This window comes from Chenopodium album, chromosome 25, assembly GCF_948465745.1.
Source record: "Chenopodium album chromosome 25, dcCheAlbu1.1, whole genome shotgun sequence".
Lineage (NCBI taxonomy): Eukaryota > Viridiplantae > Streptophyta > Magnoliopsida > Caryophyllales > Amaranthaceae > Chenopodium > Chenopodium album.
Window position 1 is genome coordinate 28,471,547 of NC_137858.1, and position 21,017 is coordinate 28,492,563.

At 38.1% G+C, this 21,017-nt stretch overlaps 1 non-coding gene across 1 annotated transcript; it reads right to left on the bottom strand.

Annotated features, from left to right (window-relative positions):
- Positions 1 to 6,653: 6,653 nt before the first annotated feature.
- LOC145615814 (small nucleolar RNA R71) lies at positions 6,654 to 6,759 on the bottom strand. Its single transcript, XR_014107402.1, has one exon. It is a non-coding gene; the product is annotated as a small nucleolar RNA R71 (small nucleolar RNA).
- Positions 6,760 to 21,017: the final 14,258 nt, after the last annotated feature.

A 21,017-nucleotide genomic window follows, 5' to 3' on the forward strand; every position in this document is an offset into this window, starting at 1 on the left:
TCTAGTCAAAACTTTATTTAATTTGATTATAATTTAATTCTTTAATTCTTTAATTCTTTAATTATTGTTTATTATTTTCATTGAAGTTTACTAACTTGTGTATTTTGTTATTAGAAAGAGGTACGAGGCTTCAAAGTATGTAATCTTATTACTCTCTTTCAATGTAGAAAGCATGCTTATTATTGTTTTATGATTCCTAGTATCATGTTAGGATGTTATTTAATGCTTTCTAGTATCATGTTTAGGGTGCCTTTACTTATTTCTAATATCATGTTATCATGTTAGTGCCATGTTAGGTTAAAGCTTTGATCTTTATTGTTTAGTGACATGCTAGGATTTGTTATTAATCTTGTTAGTATCATGCCTAGGATCTTGCTATTATTATTGAGCTTTATTATGCCTTATCATGCTATTATCGTTATTATTATTATTGCTTTATTTATTATGTTGCTTGATATTATTTATATTTTATTGTTATTGCTTGATCACACCTTTTATGATTGTTAAAGGGAATTTGTCCTTGAAATCACGCTTAATAAGATAATTATTAATTTGGTTTAGGCTAATGTGATTTTAATTCAAGTGATCGCCAATAATAGTTTATTTGTGCATTAATTTCAACCAACATAGATAAACAGGTTAGGTTTAATATAATGTTTGTATGTTATTCGAAAAGCGCACATGAATACGAGCAGAACAAAGTAGAGGCCTATTTTATAGGGCGGGTCCTTTCTTTTGTAGATTGGATTCGTACCCTCATCCCCGGACCCTGTTTGGTTCAAGACCTTATGGAGTAGTTGATGGTCCTTTTGGATTGTCTTTTAGGTTTACAAGTTCCTAAAACTTGTTGGCGACTCTTTTTGCTCTTTGTCTTTCCCTTTGGAACGCCACCGTACTTTAGTGTATGATCACAGTGGGGTTCAAGTTTGGGGTTATCGTAATGCTTGAAATATTCCCTACAATCTCCTTTCTCATACTTTTACAAAAAATAGTTTTAATTCAATACATGTATGAATGTTGTTTGGTGTATTTTTTCTTGACTTAATGTCTTCTACAATTACCTTTCATTATCACCCCTTCTCCTTTATAAACTATTCATATTCCAATAAAAATATATTATAAAATTACAGTTTATACTGTACCTATAAACAATTGTGCATTGCACGGGCCAAAAGGCTAGTCTATCTATACTATTATATTAAAAGGCGTTACTTAGAACATCTTTGTGGAGCACTAGTTCAAGAAGGAGGTAAGCAAGTCATAGGAAATTCTGCTTTGCATGCGAGCTTCTAGCCATAAGGGAAGGCATAATAAACGCACGACAATGGTTTACCCAGCTGGAGGTCAGATCGGATAGCAAACTTAGGGCCTGTTCTCATTGACTGAACTCACCTGAACTGCACTGAACTGAACTCAGCTGAACTGAACTGAACTGAACTGAACTCAGCTGAACTGAACTGAACTGAAATGAATATTTTATAAGATAAGGATTTTAGGAGCTGAACTGAACTGAGCGAACTGAACTGAACTGAATTCAGCTGAACTGAACTGAACTGAATTTCAACGTAAGAGAACAGGCCCTTAGTGTTGAAACCATTAGATGCCCGTTCCAGGCGCCTAAGGAGCTGAGGAATTTGGTCTTGGATATCCTACAATTAAGTTCTAGCTTCTCTTATTTTTGTTGTTATGAACCCAGGAGTGTTACTTCTAGAGCCCATGACCTGGTGTTAAAAGCCGGGAGGTGGGGGTAGGGATAGCACTCTTTTCTTTGTGGGGGTAGGGAAACAAAGGAAAGAGTGATATGTACTGTAAATGCTATGTATCGTAATCGTACGATACATAGCATTACAGTACATAGCATTACACGTCATGTACTGTAGACTCTCCCCTAGAAATGTCTCAGTTTGCATGTCAAAAAATGTCATTCTCCTTTTGATATTCAGGCGAGATAATTGGAGATAAATTCTCCACATAGTCAAATCAAAGGTGACGTTTGTCTATTCACTTTTCGAATTAAGATTAAATTCTACCTATTAGTAATAGCTTAAGACAAATTTCAATTCCAATAAAAAAAAGTTCATCTGATTGAAATTAAATTAGTCCTACTACATTGTCCCACACTATTCATGATTTAATTTAAACGCTAAAGATCTTAGAATGGGGAACATTATGATAACAAATGCAGCATTATTTGATGAATCACGAGGAAAAAGTTGTCTTCTTTACTAACTAAAGCTACTTTAACGCCCATTTGAATTATTAATCAAGAATTAGGCTACATGATTATCACTAGTAATCAATTATTGCTCATGAATAACACTCCTTGAGACTTAATTTCATTCTATACCATTTAAAGATGAGATGTTGGGTAACGAATATACTAAACTTGTTATTAGATCTTTTACAATTATTCTTGTGGATTTAATTCAAGAAATTCTTGCAATTTCCAAATTATAGCACACCTAGAGATCGTTTTATAAATGGATCGTATGTCCTTCATAATTATTTTTGTTCCTTATTTACGAGTTAGTCACTTTAAATTAAAAAAGAGAGGTAATTGCGGCATCATCTTCAATTAAACTCACATGATACGTTTCGAACTCTGGGTCTCTAAGATAAGGTGATCTTTATTCCTTTTGTATGGAAGTCACCTAATCAACGGAACATATACTAGTTGTTAGGCTAAATTTGGGTTTCAACCATTTACCCCATTGAACTTTCATATAATTAACATGAAAAATTCAATATTATTATAAATTAAAATATAACGGCATAATCATTTACCATGACTAAATGAAACATCTCAAAAAAAATAAAAATAAAGGAACATATTATTAAAAAAAAAAGGTCCATAATTTTAATTCAATATTCGTTAGAGACAATTATCACAAGTAAATTTGCAGCATTTCATCTTCCAAACTTATTTTTTCCATGTAACACTACAATTACTTGAAATGAAAGTAAGAAAAATATGTTACCAGTATAACGTACCATGATGATGAAAAAGAATAACAAAGTTTTGACATAAACATTAATAAAAACTCTTAGTCTTCATTATTAGTGTAACCTCCACCTTGCTTCCCTCGTACACGCCTCCTTCGGGTACTACTATCCTTATCTTTTCCATCATGTCTTGTGTTACCATCATTGAAGATCAATGGCATCTCGTTGATATCCTCCCCGTCGTCCTCAACCGTCGTCACACGGATACAAGAACATCTTTCTAGGGAAGCAAAGAATGCCGATGTTACACCGTTGATGAACCACATGGCCACCCCATCAACCTTTCCACAACTCGGGTGGCCCGACAACGACGATGACGATGAGGTAGAACGAACCTTGGTATGCCCACCTGCTCGGAAGTTCCAGAAGTTACTACAACTTGATGAGGTTGTAGCTGCCATATTATGATCAAATTTGGTGGTGGTATAACACCCAAGATAATGAGCTAGTTGTAAGGATTTTTATTTTTTTTTGTTGTACTAATTGTTGAATTCTGGATTGTTTACTTTCTACATTAAAAAAAAATTCCTTTTGCTATGCGTCTAGCAGGCCCGTTGATGATTTTACGGATGGCAAATTATATAAAGTTGTTAGCATGATGCTAATCTTGTATAGTAATGGGGCCTTACTAATTGTCTAATTGATGGTAGGGTCAACTTGAATGTTCATGGAAACAATAAAATCTTGCTTCCCCAATAACATTATTGTAAATCCGAGATTTATATGCACGCAACTGACGTTATATAAAATTTAATAATCCTAATTTTAATATAATAACCTTATTTTTTTAACATAATAATCTTTATTAAAACTTGTGTGACCTTTAATATATAATATTAGTGAATCTGAAGTGCAACGTTATGTTGAATATAGTGATCTTATTTTCTACATAGTTACCTTTATTATTCATATTGACCCATATGTAAAACATTTTATTTTAAAAAAAAAAAAGTTAACCTCTTATAACTTTTGTGTATAATACCAATCTACCTTAATTTTAATATATACTAAATATATATATATATGTGTGTGTGTGTCTGTATGTATACATATATATATACATACATATATACATATATATATACATACACACATATACACATACACACACACACACACACACATTAACCTTTTCCATTAATAAAATAACCATAGTGTCTATAATGTTAGTGGTCTATATATGGGGGCGGATCTTGGTTAGGGAGGGTTAGGACCTGGCCCCCATTAAGCATATTTGGGTTATTTATTATAATTAATATAATGTCTAATTAATAATTAAAAAAAATGTTGATTGTGACATAGTGATTAAGTATGTTATTTTTGTGCAAAAGGTTGAGGGATAAAACCTTGACCTTTTTAACTTTTTAGTCCAAGATCTGCCACTGTATATATATAATAAATTAGTGTGAACCAGTTCCATTAAAGAGATTGGTACCAGGAAAATTGACATGGTGTTAATTGGGGGTAATTATGTCATGTTTAGGGACATCAATGGGCCGGGGCGGGGTAGATGTTGACCTGATATGTCTATTTTATATAGTAATTTACCCCTGTCCCTTGGTCATAATTAGTAGTGTTTTTGGCTCTTTCGAGCCACTTTTATTACTAATTGGTGTTTTCTAGTGTTTTCGTAGTTCTGGTTGAGTTTTGTAGGAAATTGCACTTTTGGAGCAGTTTTTCGGATTTTCGTGGAGTGACTACGAGCATTGGAGGAACACGACCACCCTTTGAAGCCCAAGGCCGGTTAGAGTTTTCAAACCGGTGATTAAGGGCTCGATACTTGAGATTCCGAGGCGTTTTGAACCAAGTGTCAAAGACCCTAAGAGGAAATCCGATTGGGCTGAGGATTCGAAGCCTAATCGAAGTCCAATTGGCTGCCCAAGTGCTCCGACCGGGCCATGAAGCCTCGCTTGAAGGCGCGCCCACCGGGCGGGGCGAATCAATGAAGCAGCAGTAGCAGCGCCCGGTGGTCGCGCCTGACCGGGCGCGAGAAGAGGAGACCAGCAAAAAAGGCGGGCCCGGCCGAGCGGTACGGTGCCCGACCAGGCGCGAGTTTCTGAGCATAAATTAAGGCCCCAGATTAGTTCGTTTTAGCGTAGGATCTCTTGCTTAGTATAAATACTATTTTGTTAAGCAAGTTTAGGACCTTCTTTTACATACTCTTACTATTATTCTCTATCTACTTAAATTTTCTCTCTCTAAACTTTTACTCTTGTTCTTAACTCCGTTTTGTAATTCCGTCGATTCGGTACGATTCTACTTTATTAATTTCAGTATTTTTATTCCTTGAATTCCATATGACTTGTTTAATTGCTTTGATTTGTTTAGTCTTAATCATGTCTGGGTAGTTTACTTTCTAGGGTTATGGGGATCTAATAAATAATATGAAGGGGTAATTTATGATTGTTGATTGTTAATGCGTAATTAATTTCCTATTGATTGATTTAATGCTATGCAATTAGATTAGGCCTGGTTTAATTGTATGAGTTAAGCAATATTGATTCGAGATTCAAGAGATGAGAATTGATGTTTAGGCTTAGTTTCAATAGGCAGACTAATTGATAAATGGTTAGGTCGAGATTCGTGAGATGAGATTTAATACCGGTAAATTAACTCTGTGATTGTAATACGTAGCGAAAGCCCTTTATGATCTGATTGATAGATGCATTGATGATTGATTTTTTTTTTTTTTACCTTGGAATATTGTTTATTAGTAAACCTATGCCCTAGGCTTTTTATTATTTGATTTCTCCCTATTTTATTTCCCCTGCTTATATTCTTCGTAGTATAGTCTTTAATCACAACAACATTGGTTACCCTGATAATTTAGATTATAATAATTAATTAGGAATAGAAAAACTTGTTTCCCTGTGGATTCGACCCTACTTCCCTATCAGCATTAGTTAGAGGACTTAGGTAATTACTTTTTATTAGGGGATACGACTTTACCCTGTCAAAATTTGGCGCCGTTGCCGGGGATACGGTTTTATTTTTATTTCTGATTATTTTTGTAGTCTAGATTATTTTCTTTTGTCTCAAAGAACATTAGTTCTTTGAGGTAATTCTCATATTTGTCTTTTTAGTACTTTGTTTATGCCTAGGTGTTCCAGATCAGGTTACATTCCATTCGATCCTGAGATCGAGCGCTCTTTCCATAGATAAAAGAATTTTTACAGACAAATCCTCGCAGGTTCTGGGAGTAACGATATTCCTAGTGATCAGCCATCTGATTCTAGTGATTCGGAAATATCTTCAGATTCAGAATCAGAGATTACAATACCTAAGAAGCTCAGCGATTACTCGCAACCGTCCCTAACGGATTTTCCACACCTTTCACCTCGACCAGAACTAGAGGGAATCCAGTTTGAGATCAAGCCCCAATTCATAACGATGATAGAAAGGAAGCAATTCAGTGGAGCTAAAGGTGATGATCCTAATCTTCACATTGCAGATTTCTGTCAATACTGTAATACTATTCGGCAGAATAGGGTTTTGCAGGACCAGATCAGGGAGATTCTTTTTCCCTTTCATTATATGGAAAAGCTAAATTGTGGTTTAATGGTTTGAATAGAATTGCACTTGGTATTACTAAATGCGAGAATCTCGCTTTGAATTTTTATAATAAATTTTACCCTGCAGAGAAAACAACATTATTGAGAAGTGCCATTTAGAATTTTCCCAGGAGCCAGATGAAGCGTTATATGAGGCTTGGGAGAGATTCAAGGATCTGCAGAGGGAGTGTCCCCACCATAATTTGGCAAAGTGGCAGCTAATTCAAGCTTTTTACAACGGATTAGGGAATGCATCTAAAACGATTCTAGACTCCGCGGCTAGTGGTAGATTTATGAATCTTAATTTTGATGATGCAGGTCTGTAATACCACTAATACTTTATCACTTTACCTATATATTTTAGTAAGTTATTTTTGTTTCTTTTAAATTTACAAGTAAGTTATTTTCGTACTTTAAGTTTCGGGACAAAATTTTTTTTAAGGAGGGTAGATTGTAATACCCATTTATTTTATTATTTATTAAATTATTATTTTACGAGTTTCGTACATTTAAACCTATTTTATTGACAGTATAACTCTTTTATTTTAAGCACGTGTATATTTATATATTCGTTAAACCCTATTTTATAATCTTTATGTATTCTTATACTACCTCTGGTCCAAGTTAATTGCAACTTTGGAATATTTAATATCTCACAAATAATATCCCAAAGTTGCAACTAACTTGGATCGGAGGTAATATAAGCAATTATGTGCCGCCGTGGCTGAAGAACTATGACGCAAGTCTCAATCATCAAATTCAACCTCTCAATTTCTTATATGTACAACACCTTTGATTATTCTTTGCTAGCACTTGTCTAACGTTCGGCAAATTATTGTGAAAAGAGCTCTGACACATTTAAACTCCCACCATGTAATAACCCTCTTACTTTGCAACAATCAACCTTTTCTTATGCGACTAGACTATATGTGTTAATTAATGTGCGATCAACCTTTAGAATTGTTTGTATAATTATTGATTTATATTATTATTGTATAAATGGATATTAATATGCTCGAGTGTATATATATATGTTTGACGTATATAATTTTATGATATGATCTGATTTAATTTTCTTGTTATTATTGTTATATTGTTTGATTGTATTATTTTTCTAGGGTTTTTAATGTTATTGCTATAGGGAGTATTGTTTTTGAGGTTTTAGGATTATTAATGCAGAGTATTACTTTGGGTTGATAATTAATTAATTTTGGGTGCTAGTATTATTTCCCTAAGAGTTGAGATAATTATGAATCGAATTGTTATGTTATTTAAGAACAAGTGTCGTTATTAAGATTTAGGGCCTGTTCATATTTACTGAATTGAACTGATTGGAGTTGAACTGAACTGAACTGAACTGATTAGAACTGAACTGAACTGAATTGAGCTGAAATGAATATTTTATGTGAGAGGGAAATTAAGAGCTGAACTGAACTGAACTGATTGGAACTGAACTGAACTGAACTGAACTGATTGGAGCTGAACTGAACTGAACTGAACTGAAATTAAATAAATGTGAACAGGCCCTTAGTTGTGAATGATCATTATATGAGATCAAAAGGTTGAGAATTATATTTTATTCTTGGTTTGAGGCTCGGCGTTATATACCTTAGTCCTTGGCATGTTGGTAAGAGGATGATAATCATGAGTTAAGAATGAGGTACAATCTTTATTTATATTTCTATGGTCCCCTACATTGGGAATTGGCCCGTATGTGGTCTGGTTTGATTAAGGTGTTTTTTGGTTATTGAGAGTATTCAAGTTTTTTATACTTGTTGGTTTGTTATTCAAATTACTCATGTCCAAGGCTAGGTATAGAACAAAGAGCACGACACACTTATGGGTTAAATAAGTTAATTGAGTAAAAGATAGTATTATTATTTGAAGTTGAATTGATAAAGGTTATTTTCAGATTACAGAGTAATTTTTTTTCCTTGAGGTATCAATGTGTAATGTAGTTTTGAACTACATTGTTTAATTGAGCTAGTATTGTCAAATAACCTATTATTCTTTGTATTATGATATGTGGTGATTACAAAGCTTTTTGCTGACGCGTGTGTGTTATTTTGTTGTGCTACTTGTGGTTGCAGTCATGTCTTTTTCTTATGGTGGCCCTGCGACAATCTATTTTGGAATTTGTCCTTAATGGTGAGCAGTCAAGGTTGTAACAGGTTGATCAAGTGATCGTAGCTAAAGGAGCTCAAATGTTTCGATTAGTTTGTTATAACAAGTTTGTAAAGTTGTATAAATAGCTCACCTAAATGTATTGGGTTGTAATTAATGGGTTTTTATAAGCCTTAGCACTTGACAGGTTGTCAAGTGTGGCGGTAATACCTCCGATATAGGTGTATACTTCCGCAATTTTATTTAAAGGTTGTATATTTTTCCTTTATTTATTGTTTATTATTAGCTAGTAAATCGGGGGTGTTACAAGGTCAGGTTATTGAAGACATGGCGATACATAATTCCCAATATGGGAATTCTAGAGGCTATGCAAATAAAGGCAAACACCACGTTGATTCACTATCGTTTTTGCAGGCCCAGCTTACTTCTATTTGCCAAAAACTAGATAACCTTAGTACTACTGTTCCTAATTTTGTTGATAATGTTTCTGCTGTAGCTAATAATTCTAACGAAGCTTTTTGTGAAAATTGTGGAATTGTAGGACATTGGGAGCAAGATTGCAGGAGCACTATGGAGCAAGTTAATGCCTTTCAAACATATAGGCAAAATAACCCATACTCCAACACCTACTATCCTGGGCTCCGGAACCACCCTTACCTATCCTATCGGAGCACCAATGTTCAAAATCCCAGCCCCCACCTCCACAACAACCACACAAGCACCCCCTCCACAGCAGAAATATTACCACCCTCACTCTAACCAAAAAGCCCTAGCACAAACCCCTACTACATCTTTTGACCCTGCTTTGTCAGAAATTAGAGTAATGCTAACTAGTATGCAAAAGCATATGGAGAGTAGAGACCAACGGATTGACTCAATTATAGCACATAATAAGGTTATGGGCACCCAAATTGCCCAATTGTTATCTACTCTACAGGCTCGCCAGCAGGGAGCTCTACCGGCGCAGGGAATTCAACCTACAGATCATGCAAATGCAATAACCCTAAGGAGTGGTTCACACTACGATGGGCCCCCTATGCCCAAAGAGGATGAATCTGATTCAATTAAAATTGCTAATCCTGATTCCGTTATATTTGATGTTCATGCAGGGCTCCAGGATAATACTAACATATTTGATAATTCATTTGCAGGGTAAAACCTCAAGGAAGGATGCACCCCAGGAGAAGAGTAGGGAAGCACAACAACCTATCATCAAACTACCATTCCCAAATCTTCAATTGAAAACTAAATTGGATAAGCAGTTTGGTAAGTTTTTGGAGGTTGTGAAAAATTTGCAGGTAACAGTTCCTTTCACAGAACTTGTTACACAGGTTCCTGCATATGCTAAATTTGTTTCGGGGTATTTTGTGTCCCTCGGGAGAGTTACAACACTAAGACTGGAATCTGCAAAGACGCCTGTACCTACAAAACAACGGAGCACCGAATAGTCGGTGGTCCGCCTCCGAAGATTAAGTTAGTATGGATTTGGAGAGAAAACGTGCGGGATGAAAGGTTATCTGCTCGGATTCCGAGCTCGAGTGCACTGTTTCTTGAGAGTGACAGCTCAGGAAATGATTGGTATTCAATCAATGATATGTCCTAGAAAAGTGTGCTCGTAAAAAGTGAGAACGTACCCCATAAATGAGGGGAATGTTCCCTATTTATAGGGTCCTAGGAATGTGTTCCCTCCATAGGTTTTGTGCCCTAGGGAAGGGCACGCAGATTTTTGCAGGGCCTCGGGATTTGGGCCTTGAAAGCCACCAATCCCAGGGGCCTTTATCTGCCTGCCACGTGTCGCCCCCTAGAAGGTCCAAAGTGGTGCCCCTTCCAGTGACACGTGGCGGGCTTTGATTGGGCCAACGGGCTAGGGTAAAAATACCCAAATCAAAATTTATGAAAGATATTCTGACTAGGAAAAGGGCCTTTAATGAGGTAGAAACTGTAGCTTTTACAGAAGAGTGTAGTGCTTTATTACAGAATAAATCCCCTCCTAAATTAAAGGATCCCGGTAGTTTCTCTATCCCTTGTCATATTGGTAATGTCTTCATTGATAAAGCATTGTGTGATTTGGGTGCTTCAGTTAGTGTTATGCCATCGTCTATTTGTTCTAAATTAAATATGGGTGATTTAAAAATTACTAATATTACTTTGCAAATGGCAGATCGTTTTGTTAAATATCCCTTAGGTATTTTAGAGCACGTCCCTGGTAGAGTTAAATTTTGTTGTTTTAGACATGGCTGAGGATACACAAATCCCCGTTATATTAGGAAGGCCTTTTCTCCAAACTGCAGGAGCCATTATTGATGTGAAAAATGGTAAACTAACCCTATCTGTTGGCGATGATAATATCACATTTAATTTAGGGAAAGTTTTAAAAGGTCCTATGCTAGAGGAAAATTGTTGTGTGATTGATGTTATTGATATAATGGATGATATTTGTGAAGATAGCTTAACAAAGGTTCTTGCAAGGGATCCCTCGGAAGAATACTTTGTGGAGATTTGTCTGCAGGTGATGTGAGTATCTGGAGTAAAGAGGTGGATGCCATTGAAAAAGCTCTTGCCATAGAAGAACTCGATTCCAACGAGAGTAAGAAGGTGGTAAAATTGGTTCAAGAATCAAAACCTGTAGAGGTGAAGAAACCTGAACTAAAACCTCTCCCTTCTCATTTAAAATATGTTTTTTTGGATGACCAGGAAATGTACCCCGTGATCATTAGTACTGCACTTGATGACCCTCAAACTTCCCAACTTCTAGAGGTTTTTAGAACCCACAAAAGGGCAATAGGGTACAGTATTGATGATCTCAAGGGTATATGCCCCGATTTTTGTATGCACAGGATGCACTTGGAGGAAAATTACAAGCCTTGTATTCAACCCCAGAGGAGGTTGAATCCTAATATGCAAGAAGTGGTCAAGAAAGAGGTTATAAAATTACTTGATGCAGGTATTATCTATCCTATTTCTGACTCTAAATGGGTAAGTCTTGTACAGGTGGTTCCTAAGAAGGGTGGGATGACTGTTATTAAAAATGATAAAAATGAATTGATTACCACTAGAACTGTTACAGGGTGGCGTATGTGCATTGATTATCGTAGATTACATATTACCACTTAAAAGGACCACTTCCCCCTCCCTTTTATTGATCAAATGCTTAAGAGGTTAGCTAACCATAAGCTCTTTTGCTATTTGGATGGGTATTCAGGATTTTTCCAAATTTTGATTCAACCTGAAGATCAGGAAAAGACTACATTTACATGCCCCTATGGTACTTTTGCATGTCGTAGAATGCCCTTTGGTTTATGTAATGCACCTGCTACTTTTCAACGTTGCATGATGAGTATCTTTCAAATTTCATGGAATCTATTATGGAAGTATTTATGGATGATTTTAGCGTGTATGGTTCTTCATTTGATGCATGTTTAGTTAATCACGCTAAAATTTTGGAAAGATGTGAAGAATGCAATTTGTATTAAATTGGGAGAAATGTCACTTTATGGTGACAGAGGGAGTAGTTCTTGGTAAAATTGTATCTGATAAGGGTATACAGGTAGATAAGGCTAAGATTTCAGTGATTGAGCAATTACCTCCCCCAGGTAATTAATGTTAAGGGAGTTAGGAGTTTCTTAGGTCATGCAGGGTTTTATCGCCGTTTTATCAACGATTTTTCTAAAATTGCTAAACCACTAACTCAGCTTTTACTCAAGGATGCCCCTTTTGTTTTTACTGACGAGTGTCTTGAGGCTTTCAACAGGATAAAGCAGGCTTTGATATCGGCACCCATCATATGTGCGCCCGATTGGAATCTTCCTTTCGAAATCATGTGTGATGCAAGTGACTTTGCTTTAGGAGCCGTGCTTGGACAAAGAAAGAACAAAGTTTTGCATGCTATTTATTATGCAAGTAAAACTTTGGATGATGCTCAAGTCAATTATGCCACTACGGAGAAGGAGTTTCTTGCTGTTATTTATGCTTTAGAAAAATTTAGATCATATCTAGTTGGTTCTAAAGTTATTGTTTTTACTGACCATGCAGCTCTAAAATACTTAATAGCCAAGGCGGAATCAAAGCCCAGGCTACTCCGTTGGATTCTATTGCTCCAAGATTTCAACATTGAAATAAAGGACAAAAAGGGTGTAGAGAACGTTGTGCCAGATCACTTGTCACGAATCAGGTATGATGAGGGTAAGGATTCTCTTCCTATAGATGATTCTTTCCCTGACGACAACCTGTATGCAGTTGTAGAGCAACACCCCTGGTATGCTGATTTTGCTAATTATTTAGTGGGTGGTACTTTACCTTCTGATTTGTCCTACCAACAAAAAAGAAATTCCTTTCTGAGTTAATCATTGTTTTTGGGATGATCCTTTTTTGTTTCGTGAGTGTGCAGATGGATTATTTCGCAGGTGTGTTCCCTAATGGGAAGTTCATGGCGTACTTACTAGTTGTCACACTTCACCTTATGGAGGACATCATGGTCCAACCAAAATGGTGGCCAAGATAAATGAGTCAGGATTTTACTGGCCCACCATATTTAAGGATGCTAACACTTTTGTGCAGGCTTGTGACTCTTGCCAGAGAACTGACAACATCTCACGGCGGCATAAGATGCCTCAAACTGGGATTTTGGAAGTTGAAATTTTTTATGTTTGGGGTGTTGGCTACATGGGACCGTTCCCTTCTTCAAATGGGAATCGCTATATACTTGTCGCCGTTGACTATGTATCCAAGTGGGTTGAGGCCATTGCCACTCCTACCAATGATGCCAAGGTGGTCCATAGGCTTTTTAAGAAGATCATTTTTCCGAGATTTGGAGTACATAGAGCCATAATTAGTGATGGAGGATCCCACTTTCATGAGCGGAAGTTAGATACCCTTCTTAAAAAGTATGGTGTTTACCATAGGACAGGTTTAGCCTACCATCCCCAAACTAGTGGCCAAGTTGAAGTTTCTAATCGTGAGATTAAGGTCATTCTAGAGAAGGTGGTAGCAAAATTGAGGAAAGATTGGAGTGATAAGTTGGATGACACCCTTTGGGCATACAAAACTGCATTTAAGACCCCAATAGGTACTACTTCATATAGACTTGTGTACGGTAAAGCATGCCATCTTCCGGTAGAATTAGAGTACAAGGCATATTGGGCTATTAAGGAGCTCAATTTGGATGCTAAGCTAGCGGGAGAAAAGAGGCTACTTCAACTTAATTAACTTGATGAGTTTAGGTTGATGGCCTATGATAGTGCGCGTGTCTACAAGGAGAAGACCAAGAGATGGCACGACAAGATGATCCTTCCGAGAGAACTCAAAGAGGGTGACAAGGTGTTGTTGTTCAACTCTAGACTTAAACTTTTCCCAGGAAAGTTAAAGTCAAGGTGGTCGGGTCCTTTTCTCTGTAAAAAGGGCCAATAAGTTCGGTTCTATAGAGTTGTTTGATGAGCATGGTACTGAGTTCAAGGTTAATGGCCAAAGACTTAAGCTATACCATGAGGGGGCTACGATTGGTGCGGTTGAATTGCTACACCTAATTAGTTCTAGTTCACCTTGAGGCACATTATGGTAAGAGGGTTGTACGGGACCTAGATAAACCAGCGCTTTGCGGGAGGCAATCCGTATTTTTCTTGCTTTTTAGTTTTTATTTTTCTTCTTTTTTCTTGTGAGAGGAGAAAGGAGGGAATTTAATGAGTTTTATGAGTTTTTGGTACAGATTTGAGAAAAAGAGTTAGCCAAAATTTAAAGAAAAGAAATCGTCCAAGTAGCTCTCGGGCCCGACCGGGCGAGTGACCGCCCAACCGGGCGCGAGAGCAAGGGTTTGAAAATGCTTAATTTCGCCTGACCAGGCGGAGGAGCGCCCTATTGGGCGCGAGACTTGACGTGTACGGACTTTTTAATCGCCCGACCGGGCGGTGGAGCGCCCGACCTGGCGCAAGAGGAAGAAGAATTTTAGAAGTTGCATCGCCCGACCGGGCGGTGTGGCGCCCGATCGGGCGCGAGAAGGCGAATTCGGGGAACATTAGATCGCCCGATCGGGCGAATGGGCGCCCGACCGGGCGCGACACTAAGCCAACCCGTCCGTTTGTTTTTTTTTTCTTCTTCCTCCTTCCTTCTTCTTTCTTTTTCTTTCCTCCATTATTTTCTCACTCTAAAAACTCAAAATCTCTACCTTCTCTCTAATATCTCTCCTCCATCTCTTACCCAAATCCAATTATTTTTACTTATTCCTTCTCCTCTCTTCATCCTCTACATTCCTATACAAAAATTTCCAAGTTCCAATCAAATTAATTTTTACCCACTTATAAAAATTGCGACAAAGAGGGCTAGGACACTTCTCAGGGAAAGCTCAAGTTCGTTCCAACAATATGACCCGACGTTGCGGCTCCCTCAATGGCCGACGATCAAGATTGTGACCCCGGAGCAGAAAGAAAAGCTTGAGGTACTCTACGGGCGCGAGGTAATTCCTTCACGGTGGTTACACCGCCCTACTTTAGAAGCTCTAGGAATTTTTTTATTATGTTAGGAGATTTATGAACGATATTGGTATGCGGAAATTTGTTGATATGCATTATGCCACTTATCGTGAATTAACATGTGAATTCCTGTCTTCTTTGATTGTTCAAAACCATAAAATTGGACCAAAATTGCTATTTAGGTTGAATAATAGAAATATTACTTTATCTTTTGTGGAATTTTGTAAATTGTTTGATTTGGATCATGAATTGGATCGAAAATGGCATGCTGAATATAAAATGGAAGATGTGTATAATGTTTTGACTGGTTTGCCTAATGTTAATGCACAACATGCTAGTTCCAAACCGATCCATCACCCCGTCCCCAAAGTGTGGCAAAGATTTCCCGGTGTGTGTTTCCTAGGTAGGAACGAACCCCATAACTGTCAGACCAACGAACTAGCTGTGATTGGCCATTATGTGTATGGGTTAGGGAAGCTTAACATTGCTAGGTACATCATCCACCACCTAGGTAGACATGCTACTGCGAGTAACATTGCTACTACCCCCATCCGTCTAGGTGGTCTTATCACTAGGATATCCATCAAGAAGGTCGGGTTTGTAGAGACCATACCCCACCGTATGACTAACTGTGGACCTGATACCTACATGACTGCTAGGTACCTTGAGGAGTTGGGGTGGTTGAGGACAGACGGCCATCAGGTTACCCATTGGTGCATTAAGGTAGGGAATGAGAACCCTTTGCCCATCTTTCCCCTACCTAACCCTGACTTGACCGCCTTTCCCCCTGGGCAGGATTCTTACACCTATGCCCTTTTAGTTGCCCATGCTTGAGGGTAAGTACCTCCTGTTCCACCACCATAGCCACCACCTGTGACTCAGCCCATAGAGATTCCACTATCACCACCCCGCATGTCTCATGTCGACTCTGACCCAGTTTGGGACCTTCAGAGCATAGGTCATGCCCTAGGTCGTATCGAGCATTCCCATACTAACCTTAGGAACATGATAGGGTCCATTGACCATAGGCTAGGGTATCTTGAGAGGAACTAGGGTAGAGGGCTCTACCCTATTTATGATGATTATGCTCGTCAGGGCAACATTCCCGACGATGCTATTTACCGTGACTGGTTCCAGCCTCCACCCCAGGGATACAATAGGGATCCCACTGCCCATGGCATTTACACTGACTATTCTTCCTTCCATGGGTACGGCCAGGACATTCCTTTTGGGGGACTGGCAGGGGGAGTTTTCATGCTAACTATTTTGGTGGTAGCTCTTCTGGTGCAGATGGTGCAAGTAGCAGCGGAGGAGGGAGATACACCCGGATGGACGAGGATGAGGAGGATTAGCCATGCTGGGCTAGCACTCGGGCCAATGAGGACATTGTTTGATTCTGGCTTGGGGGAGATTTTTGGATTTGGTATCTTTCCTTTTCCCTTTTTCTTTTATTGTTGGTGTGTTTTCTTAGTTTAGATTTATTGTTTTCTAGTGTAGTTTTTATTGCTTTCCTATATGAAAAACATAAGAAAATTGAAAAATAAAAAAAAAAAAAAAAATCCAAAAATACGATCCAATGAACTGTAAATCATACTTCCCTATGCCCCATACTGGAGAAAATTTGTTTTGATTCTTGGTTATTGATGATGAGCATTGTGGATTTGTTGGTCATGATTTGAAGTTTAATTGCTTGAATTCCTAAAATGCGTCAATTTTGTCCAACTGCTTGTGAATATAGTGCTTGACTAGTTGATTTGGTTTGGAATGTGTGTTAGTTCCTGGTATGTCAATGAATTTGAGTATTGGTTTGCAACTATGATTAGTGTTTCATGGCTCATTATTATGCACATGTGGAGGACGAAGGTGTTCATTCTTTCAGGTAGCCTTCAGATGAATTAGATACATTTGTTCCCTTCTTGCTACCCATGTTGTTTCCTTGACTTTTTGTTGTTTATAGCCACATTACAAGCCATGTTTGCCCCATTGGTTACTAGTCCCAAGCTTGGCTTGGGGGAGCTATTAGTGAGTGAGGTGAGGGAGTTTGTAGTGTGCTTATTATTTGCACAATTTGGGTGGGTTTTGAGAAGTTATTTGTTCTTGATCGTATTTTATTTTTGATGGGTTTGAAAGTTGAATATTCTTGAAAGAAAAAAATAAAGTATGATGATATGGAAAAAAAAGAAGTTCAAAAAATGAAAAAAAAATAAAGTGAACTTCTAAAGAAAAAAAAAAAAGAAGAGCAAAACAAAAAAAAAATTGTTTATATGTTCAAATGTTCTATATGAAGGTTGCTCAAGAAAAAAAAAAAAGAAAAAAAAAAATTTCAAGTTCGAAAAAAGAAAGGAATGAGTTCAAAGTTTGTTTATTCACTCAAGTTTTACATTGTTATATGTCTATAAGTGAAATTGTAAGTGTTGGGATTGTTTATGTTGTTTGGAGTTTTATTTGGTGGATTCTTGTTGGAGTTGGTTATGTTGGAGATGTATGATCATCATTTATTTTTGATCATGGCTTTATTAGGATTTAGCTCCCTTAATGCATAGTTTTTCTCTCACATATTCCCAAATTCATCCTACCGTTTACCCTAGCCTTACATTACAAGTTTTAAAGACCTTCCGACCTTGTGCATAGAGTTGTGTAGATGTGAAAGTGTTGTTTATCAAAGCAAGTTATGACTTGACATATTCCAAGTCGACTATTAGGTTGAGTGTATGTCTTTTTAATACACGAGTACATCTTTTACTCACCACATAAATGAGAGTTGAGTGTGTGAGCACTAGTCTCGAATTCTATATGCTCATGTGGTTTGCTCTATTTGACAATTGTTGGGGAGGAAGAGTGATTAAATGAATGAGATTGATTGATGTTGAAGCATGTTCATTAGATTTGCCTTGAATCGTTTATGCTTGATTTGATTATTGGGGTGAGACATGTTTTATTGTTCATTGATGAGCTCATTGCTTAGGGACAAGCAAAGGTTTGGCTTGGGGGAGTTTGATATGTCTATTTTATATAGTAATTTACCCCCATCCCTTGGTCATAATTAGTAGTGTTTTTGGCTCTTTCGAGCCACTTTTATTACTAATTGGTGTTTTCTAGTGTTTTCGTAGTTTTGGTTGAGTTTTTTAGGAAATTGCACTTTTGGAGCAGTTTTCCGGATTTTCGTGGAGTGACTATGAGCATTGGAGGAGCACAACCACCCTTTGAAGCCCAAGGTCGGTCAGAGTTTTTGACCGGTGATTAAGGGCTCGATACTTGAGATTCCGAGGCATTTTGGACCAAGTGTTAAAGACCCAAAGAGGAAATCCGATTGGGCCGAGGATTCGAAGCCTAATCGAAGTCCAATTGGCTGCACAAGTGCTCTGCCCGAGCCATGAAGCCTCGCCCGAAGGCGCGCCCGGCCGGGCGGGGCGAATCAATAAAGCAGTAGTAGCAGCGTCCGGTGGTCGCGCCCGACCGGCCGCGAGAAGAGTGGACCAGCAAAAAAGGCGGGCCCGGCCGGGCGGTACAGCGCCTGACCAGGCACGAGTTTCTGAGCATAAATTAAGGCCCCGGATTAGTTCATTTTAGCGTAGGATCTCTTGCTAAGTATATATACTATTTTGTTAAGCAAGTTTAGGACCTTCGTTTACATACTCTTACTATTATTCTCTCTCTACTTAGATTTTCTCTCTCTAAACTTTTACTCTTGTTCTTAACTCCGTTTTGTAATTCCGTCGATTCGGTACGATTTCTACTTTATTAATTTCAGTATTTTTATTCCTTCAATTCCTTATGACTTGTTTAATTGCTTTGATTTGTTTAGTCTTAATCATGTCTGAGTAGTTTACTTTCTAGGGTTATGGGGATCTAATAAATAATATGAAGGGGTAATTTATGATTGTAGATTGTTAATGCTTAATTAATTTCCTATTGATTGATTTAATGCTATGCAATTAGATTAGGCCTGGTTTAATTGTATGAGTTTAACAATATTGATTCGAGATTCGAGAGATGAGAATTGATGTTTAGGCTTAGTTTCAATAGGCTGACTAATTTATAAATGGTTAGGTCGAGATTTGAGAGACGAGATTTAATACCGGTAAATTAACTCTGTGATTGTAATACGTAGCGAAAGCCCTTTATGATCTGATTAATTGATGCATTGATGATTAATTGTTATGTTTTACCCTGGAATATTGTTTATTAGTGAACCTATGCCCTAGGCTTTTTATTATTTGATTTCTCCCTATTTTAGTTTCCCTGCTAGTATAGTCTTTAATCACAACAACATTGGTTACCCTGATAATTTAGATTATAATAATTAATTAGGAATAGAAAGACTTATTTTCATGTGGATTCGACCCTACTTCCCTATTTGCATTAGTCAGAGGACTTAGGTAATTACCTTTGATTAGGGGATACGACTTTACCTTGTCATGACCTTCCAATCCCCATCTCCACCTAACATTTTCATCACCATCCCCATCCCCGCGGCGGGCTCAATATTCATCCCCATCCCCGCCCCGGCAGGTACAACTCCAAAACTATCCCCGCCCCACCCCCACTTAGATATCTATCTCCATCTACTTCCCACCAAAGACCCGCCTAATCCCCATCCAAGACCCACCTAATCTTCGTCTCTCAAATACACAATCCTAGGGATACACTCGGGCTCCGCCCAGATGTAGAAGTGCCTTGCTGATTTTGGCGCTCCTCAAGAGAAACGGTCACTTCGACCGCCGAGCACTCACTACCACCAACAGTGGTGGATGTATTTGTGTTTGTGTTTACATTGTGGATGTAGTTTTCCCGTCCGTGTTACTCGAATCATAGGGAACCAATGGCTCTATCAAACTGTCGTCCGGCTTCCTGGCAGCATATGATTTGCGTGTTCTCATCGTACGCGCCATGTTCTACAGCAGGGACATAGAAGAATTAGTGGGGGTGAGTTGCTACGCACTAAAAATGGAACCACTTCATAAAACGGGGACTCGTCCCCGTCCACTTTAGATTTCTCTGTCCCAGACGAATAGACGGCCTCATGAGGAGAAACGGACGAGGCCGATTGTTGAGCCAGGGTGTTCGAAAAAATTAAACAAGTATATAAAAATCAAGAAAGAAAAGGAAAGTATTCGGTTACCTTCGCCCGAGTAGAAAGCTTTATTAGTTATTTTATTAGAGATTTAGTTCTTGGATGTAGGTTAACTGGAAAATTCAAATGCTTGGTCGAAAAATTCGAGCATACGGCTGAGCTCTTGAAGATTTGAAGGAAAAATAACTCTCTCACTAGAAGCTCTGACTTCTCTCTAGAGAGTTAAAAATGCAAAGTAAAGAAATGAGGTCAAACCCTTGCTTTTTATAAGCAAAATTCAACGGGGTAAAATTATAAAATCGCCGTTTCCGCCTAAAGAACAAAAAACGGTTAACATTCAAAGAAATTTAACCCTAAAAGTCAAACGGTTTAAAACCACCCCGTCATTCAAGACGGAATCCGAACGGGTGTCAGGTCATTTAAGACAGAATTCGAATGGGACGTCATAATTATCCGTCAAATTCAACATCTGCCTCGGTAGTTGAACCATTTTCTCGAAATAATAGTGACCAACTGGTTGCTCGTCAAAGGCCATTTGGCCGACCCCGTCCGCCTGATAATCAGATAAAGTCCCTTGAAGATGTCGGGCGAACCAGACAAGGCATCCAGCCTTATCAGACGGACGGACGACCCTGTCCGACCTCTGGAAACATCAGCTTCAAATGCTCAAAACGCCTCAGTACTCTGGACAAGTGAGACCCCCTCGGAGGGGCAAATGTTTAGGGTAAAAAATACCCCAATTACGTGGTTTAATCCCATAGAGGCACGTGGCCCAAATCAAGAGGCAACACGTGTCCCATAGGA